Source organism: Sciurus vulgaris, assembly GCF_902686455.1.
Source record: "Sciurus vulgaris genome assembly, chromosome: 8".
NCBI lineage: Eukaryota > Metazoa > Chordata > Mammalia > Rodentia > Sciuridae > Sciurus > Sciurus vulgaris.
In genome coordinates this window covers 15,193,040-15,200,633 of record NC_136468.1, presented here as the reverse complement: position 1 = coordinate 15,200,633, position 7,594 = coordinate 15,193,040, and the positions used below count along the sequence as shown (strand labels likewise).

The 7,594-nt window shown below is 47.4% G+C and overlaps 1 long non-coding RNA gene across 1 annotated transcript; it reads right to left on the bottom strand.

Annotated features, from left to right (window-relative positions):
• On the bottom strand, positions 1-3,105 carry LOC306667499. Its single transcript, XR_013765578.1, has 2 exons — positions 2,979-3,105; positions 1-119 (listed from the first exon to the last, which is right to left on the bottom strand). It is a non-coding gene; the product is annotated as an uncharacterized lncRNA (long non-coding RNA).
• Between the last annotated feature and the right edge of the window lie 4,489 nt (positions 3,106-7,594).

Genomic DNA, 7,594 nt, shown 5'->3' with positions numbered 1-7,594 from the left:
TTGATAACCAAATTTATCTGATCTTCTCAGGGACTACAGGCAAGGAGATGCTAATTAATGCCCCCTGGGCCCTTACCTGCCTGAATCACCTTGGCCCTCCCCCTGCCCTTGGCTTCTCACTTTATGCAAAACCGGGCCTAATCACATAGGCGGGAAGGAAAGAGATAAGGGGAAAAGAACGGGAGAATAAAACCTATAAAAAGGACAAGATTTGCTCAATCCCCGGGATTCTGCCTTTGGGTCCCCTTCTTCTGGCAGGACCGGTAAACGGGTTATCACCGTCTCAAAATAAAAAACAAAAAGGGCTGGAGATAAAGCTCACTGGTAAAGTGCTCCTTTTAAAGAGTTCAATTCCCAGTACAAAAAAAAAAAAAAAAGAGAGAATTTATGTCATCTAAGTCACCCAGTCTGTGGTATTACAGCAGCCATGGCAGATCAACACAGACCACATATTTACCCCTCCAACTCCGTATGTATGCAAAGCTCCTTTCTAGAAATTTCTGCCTTTGGTCCCTCTGGTCATGTGGCTACCCTAAGCCAGTCCTACTCTTCTTTCCGTTGCCCATTTCCACTATGGAAGTTAAATACTGGCTTTCCTGGCCTCCCTTGCAGCAAGGAATGGCCATTTGACCTGTTCTGGCCCCAAAAAGCTTCTGGGAAGAGGTCTCTGGGTAAGACAAGCTCCCACTTGGTCCCTACTTCCGGCCTTTGAAAACCGTCCTGCTGTATGGAACTGGGCTGGTAAGAGACAAATCTCACAATGGGAGGTAACACACGTTGCTCACCATTCTATTCTCAACTTCTATGAGATCAAATTTTCTTTTGTGCCCAGGATCTCACTAAGTTGCCATTGCCTTGGACTTGGGATCATCTTGTTGCCAAAAGCTCAGTCCTTTGACCCCAATCCAACCCAATAAGGAGGACATGGTTTTGAGAAAAAAGAAAAAGGTTCATTGTTTTACTTGCAAAAGAGAAACACAGGGATTCCTGTCCCAGAGGCTGTGATTCTGTCCCTCAGCAGGAATAGGGGGCTTTTAAAAAGAGGTGACGTAAAGGCTCCATTCCAGTGTTCTCTGTTGGAGTTGTAATTCACTTGTTTGGGAGACAGTCATTTCTGACATCTCCTGGTACCATCCCCAAAGTCTGTATTTCTTCCTTCCTATGGTGGGTGTGTACTCAAGGACAGAAAAATCTCCCTAAAATGGGGGAAGAGAGGTGAACCTGTTTCCTTGAGATTAGGGAGGAACAGAGGAAGAGAAAGAAACATGTCCATTTAAGAAATCAGCTGCAGTGGCAGAGAACCAGGGCTATATTCAAAGCATGAAGTGGACCGCTCTTACAATCTTGCCTCAATCTCTGGAGTCACTGGGATTATAGCCTTGCGTCACACCTGGTTTTTGTTTGTTTGTCTATGGTTCTGGGGATTGGATTTAGGGACTCCGTGCGCTGGGCAAGCTACCGCTGAGCCACATTCCTAGCAGTTGACTTCTTTAGAGTCTACTTCTGAGATAACTTGGTGTTTATCCTCCTTTGTCTGGCTTATTTCATTTAACATAATGTTCTCCAGGTTCATCTGTGCTGTTGAAAATCACAAGATTTCATGCTTTTTATGGCTGAATAGTATTTCATTGCCAGTTTTTTTTTTTTTTTTTTTTTTTTTTTTTTGTAGGGGGAGGTACCAGGGATTGAACTCAGGGTCACTTGACCACTGAACCACATCCCGAGCCCTTTTTTGTATTTTACTTATTTTGTAGTGGGTAACTGACCCAGGCCTGGATATACAGTAAACTGAGGACAGAAGAGAGTTCCTCTCCCCCTGTTCCTGCCAACTGGGTTTCAGGAAAACTAATTAGCACCATTTACTCCTTTTTAGAATGTAAAGGACTTTCCCTGGGGCCTAACCACGATCCTTTGAAGTGTAAAAGCCCCTGTGAAAGTTGGTGAAAGTTCGGGGCTCAAAGCTAGAGATACAGAAGACCTCCTAAGCCAGCTTTCCTTATCACAGATCCACTTTAGTAAACAGTTCCCACTCAAGACCCTTATACACAATCATATTACTTTTTGAAAACTTGTGTCCAGTTATGTACTGTCTTAGACTAGAAAATGTATGATGCTAGACAGCCTACACATGTTAAGAAAAATCTGTCAGAGGTGCTCAGAATTTTGGAGTGCTGATCTCCTCTGGACCTGCAGACATGAAATAAAGTCTGGTTTCTCCTACCCTTCGGAGTGTCATTTTATCGTTTCCCACAACAGTTTTATTTAGAGACAGGATCTCGCTGAATTGCTTAGTGCCTCACTGTTGGCTGAGGCTGGCTTTGAACTTGTGATCCTCCTGCCTCAGCCTCTGAAGCCACTGGAATTACAGGTGTGTGCCACCATGACCAGCCCATTGCCAGTTTTTGATTTTATTTATTTTGCTGCACTGGAGATTAGATCCAGGTCTTCACACATGCTAGGCAAGCACTCTACCCTGAGCTACATGCCCAGTACTTTTATTTTATTTTGAGACTGGATCTTGCTAAATCGCTGAGTGTGGCCGTGAACTTGTGATTGTCTCACCAAGTGAAGTTGCTGGGATTGCAGGTGTGCACCACTGTGCTGGCACTTCCTAACTTTTCTTCTTTCTCTTCTGTTTTTTTTTTTTTTTTTTTTTTTGGTACTGGGTATTGAACTCAGGGGCACTCCACCACTGAGCCACATCCCCAGCCCTTGTGAAGCCGGAATTAAGGACAGGTAGTTAGTGTAGAAATAGGGGATCTGGTCAAATCCAGGAAATGGAAGCCATGAAGCCATCTGCCTCTGGAAGTTGGAGATTGTTCATGGAAGAATGGAATGTCAAGGATCTCCAGAGCCCATTGATTACCAAATTTACCTGCCTTTATCAAGGACTGCAAGCATGGAGCTGCTAATTAATGCCCCCTGGGCCCTTGCCTGCCTGAATCACCCTGGCCCTCCCCCTGCCCATGGCTTCTCACTTAATGCAAAACCAGGCCTAGTCACATAGGCAGGAAGGAGAGATAAGGGGGGAGAGAACTGGAGAACAAAAGAGACCTTAGCCTATAAAAGATGTAGGGTGCTCTCACTTCTTGACACTTTAGAACATCAGCCATGGCCCCCTTCTTCCCCTCAGGAGACGTCTGTATTATTACTACTTTTAAATAAAACCTGCTTAATATGCTTGCCTTGGCCTGCTTCTCTAGTGTTCAAACTTCAACATTAGAGGGAGCAGAACTCATCACCAGTAAACGGCGGTATCACTTGGAGGGGCAGTCCTGGGCCGGAAGGAAAAGGTTACAGCCAGCTGGTGATGGACTTGGTCCCGCAGGCCTGGGGAGCAGCTGGAGGGTTACGGGCAGGGGACTGGCTTGGCCCAATTACATTCCAGCTGTGGGAGAACGGTAACTGCAGGTCCCGGGCCGCCTGCTTCGCCGTCCCTACCCACCCTCTAGCTGGGATGTGTCCAGTGCTAAGCAGGGTTTCTACTCACAAGCTGCTCTGAAAACAAATCAGCCCAGTTGACCGAGTCTAGTAAACAGGCTATGACCCTTGGCAACTGCCCCAGTTCCCACACCAATCCATATCAGAACGTAATACTGGGCATCTTTAAAATCCACACATAGGGGCAGGCACAGTGGCACTCACCTGTAATCCCAACAACTCAGGAGGCTGAGGCAGGAGTATCGCCAGTTGGAGACTGTAAGGCAGCTTGGGATCCGCAGCTCTGGTTTCAGTTGCGGCTCGCCGTGGACACGAGGTCTCACGCAAGAGACTTTATTGTGCGGATGACTAACACGTCTGCTCCAGAGTGAGGGAAAAGGGAAGATGGCGTGTGCGTTTCTCCCAGATATTGGAATCTCCCGGGCTGGAAGGAACCAGTAGCGAAGGAGAATACTTGGAAGCTGACTGATGAACCAATAGCTATTTAGCATGTTAGGACATAACTGGGAAGCCGGAAAATGGCGGCAGCGTAAGCCGGAAATTCCTGTAACATAAGAGGCGGGCAAAGCGCAGATTGACAAGTGTTTGGGAGGTAGAGTATCGGCTTTATATTACAGAGACCAGCCTCAGTAATTTAGTGAGGTCCAAAGCAACTTGGCAAGACTCTGTCTCAAAATTTTAAAAGCACATAATTTATAGTGGATAATCTATGGGAAAACATTGGCACACAAACCTTGAGGATAAACAACAAAAAGTAAAAGAGAGAATGGGAGGTGCCTCAAGGAAGAAGGATCTATGAGACTAACTCTTGACAGGACCCATGAAGGTCAAGACAGGCCTGGAAGTCCCGGGCCCGGAGCCTCCTACCACATCAGAGGTGTGTTCTTTCGTGGTGCAGGTGGACGAAGCTAACTTCTGACTGGCTATTGACCCCAGTGCCCACATGAACATGGGATTGACTGGTACTTGAAGCCCCTGAATAGAGGCCACCATGGTGGATCTGCAGAGGACCCACTAAAGTCAAGAACCCCACCAGCTGTGGGAAGAAGGAGTGAGCATGTGGTTGGCAAAGAGTACAGAGGGTGCCCAGCTCTCCCGGTAAACATCACGGGTGATGAACCTAGAGACGGCCAGGTCTCCTTTGTCATTCTCTGCTCAGAGGTGACCCTACCGCTGTCTCTGGAGAGCCTCTGCCAGAGCCTCACTTTGGTTTCACCTTACTTTCGCCTCACTCTCACTCATGATAAACTCACTCGCATGGCTTTTGGTGTCTGACTTTAAATTTTCTTTCATTGGAACACAAGAACCAAGGTTTGGAGTTTCAGCTCCGCCCTTTCTGCGACATTGTGTCAGTTGATTTTCTCTTGTGGTGACAAACATCTGAGATAATGAACCTCAGGAAAAAAAAGTGCAGTGCTGGGGACAGAACCCAGGGCCTTTTCCTGAACTGCATCCTGTGCGAGTTACTCAAATTGTGAGAGAGAAGACCTCTGGGGTCACTCAGTGACAGAGCACTTTTCCAGCACATAGAGGCTCTGGGTTCAATCCCAGCACTGCATCTCCACCCAAATAATGATACCGCCGTTTACCCGGTAACGAGTTCTGCTCCTTCTAATGTTGAAGATTGAACACTAGAGAAGCAGCCAAGGCAAGCATGTTAAGCAGGTTTTATTTAAAGCTAATAATACAGACTTCTCCCGGCAGGGAGAAGGGGGCCATGGCCGATGTTCTAAAGTCCCCAGAAGTGAGCGCATCCTACATCTTTTATAGGTTAAATTCTCTTTTGTTCTCCAGTTCTCTCCCCCCTTATCTCTTCTTCCTGCCTACGTGACTAGGCCTGGTTTTGCATTAAGTGAAAAGCCATGGGCAGGGGGAGGGCCAAGGTGATTCAGGCAGGCAAGGGCCCAGGGGGCATCAGTTAGCAGCTCCTTGCTTGCAGTCCTTGGCAAGGGCAGGTAAATTTGGTAATCAATGGGCTCCGGAGATCCTTGACATTCCATCCTTCCAGGCGCAGTTTCCAACTTCCAGAGGCAGATGATTTTATGGCCTCCATTTCCTCGATTTGACCCGATCCCCTATTTCTACACTAACTACCTGTTCCCAATTCTGGCTTCAATAAGATGAAAAGAAAAAAAGGCTAAACGATAAAGTTTATATTTCACGTTTTACCACAATTTTTTTAAAATAAGCAGGGCGTGGCATCGTATACGTGTAATCACAGTGACTCTGGAGGCTAAAGCAGGAGGATGGAAAGTTGAAGGCTGCCTCAGCAATATAGAGACCCTAAGTAACTTAGCAAGACTCTGTCTCAAAATTTAAAAAGTTAAAAAAGACTGGGGATATAACTCAGTGGTGAAATACTTGCCTAACATGCAGGAACTCTGGTTTCAATAGCCAGTACTGGGGGGAAAAAAAGAGTTTGTATGGTGTAGCAGGGTACCATGGCGCATGAGGCAGGAGGATCACAAATGGAAAATTTTTTTGGCCTTTATGTCCAGGTGGGGGTACTAGGGTTTTAACCCAGTGGCGCTTTACCACTGAGCTACATCCCCTAGCCCGTTTTATTTTTCATTTTGAGAGTGTCTCAATAAGTTGCTGGGGCTGGCCTTGAACTGGCGATTCCCCTGCCTCAGCACACACCCCCTCCCCAAGGCCTTGGGGTTTCAGGCATGGCTGGAAGAAGCAGGTCCCACAGCAGGTATGTCCTGGAAGGGTGCTTCTTCTCAGGGGCCTCTTCCTGCTCCCCCATCTCTGCTTCCTGGATGGGCCATGGGCTCAGCGGCTATCCTCTGCTGGCCCTTCCGCAGATCTGCTGTCTCAACCTGGGCCCCGAGTCCTGGAGTCTGTCGTGTGTGAACTGAGACCTCTGAACCAGGAGTCCCAAGAGACATTTTCCTTCTCCAAAGTTATTCTTGCTGGGTATTTGATCACAGCGACCCCAAGCTAACTAACACAGCAAGTTAGAGGCCAGCCTGGGCAACTTAGTGACCCCCACCTCAAAATAAGAAAGGCTAGGGATGTAACCTCACGGTAGAGTTCCCCTGGGTTCAAAACCCAGTTACACACACACACACACACACTCCAAATGTGGTGTGTACTAAAATGGTCCATTCAGTGAGAGGCCTTTGATAAGTCAGCTCCTCAGGCTCTCTGTCCAGATTGCTCTGCACCTGCTCCCTCTGAGCCCCAGCACTGTGGGTTATGGCCACCTTTGAACACATCATGTGGTGTTAACATCATCGTCCATGAAACCTGGAGAGACTCATCTGCCTTGTCAATGGAATTCCAATGACTATTGTTTAAGGGGTTGGGTGGTGGGATTCAAGTGGGTGAACTATATGAACTATATCCCCAGTCCTTTTTATTTTTTTATTTTGAGACAGTGTCTTGCTAACTTGCCGAGTTGGCCTCCGTTTTGTGATCCTCCTGCCTCAGACTCCTAAATCACGGGGATTACAGGCATGCACCACTGCACGTGGCTTGCTATTTTGCTCTTTCTTTATCTATTTTTTTTTCCTGTGGTGGGGATCAAAGTGTAGGACCTCATGTTTACTTAATTACCTCCACAAAAACAATCACATTCTGAGGAACTGGGAGTTAGGACTTGAATATATGAATTTGTTGGGGACACAGAGGGGAGAGGAGACTGGTGCTCGTTATGCCCCAAAATGCATCCCAGGGGTCCTGGGTTGGCTGGAACACATCTGCCAGGGTGATCGCCTCCAAGGGGTGCTCTGTCACAGGGGTCACCTGAAACCTGCTTTCCTGCCTGGCAGAAGGGTCCTGTAGCACAGGCACTGGTTTATGGGCATGGTTGGTGTGAGGAGTGGGGAGGGGCAGCAGCTCCCTGTGAAGTCCTTTTGTCCCCTACAGGGGTGGGGAAGGAGACAAGCAGGAAGCTGTGCCAAGGAGGTTGGGTCACCTGAAGGCAGACAGACTGACAAAGGCACCATCACCTGGGTAATAGTAAGCGAGAAATACAACAGAAACCTCACTAACAGGGGGTGACACATCGATAGGACACACACCAGACGTAAGGGGACACTTGTGCAATCATGAAAGAAACATTTCTGTAAAAGTTTCCTATGTTGTGAGAGAATGGTTATATAAATAGGGATACAAAACGGGCAACATTCGCCCTGTGGACATGGAG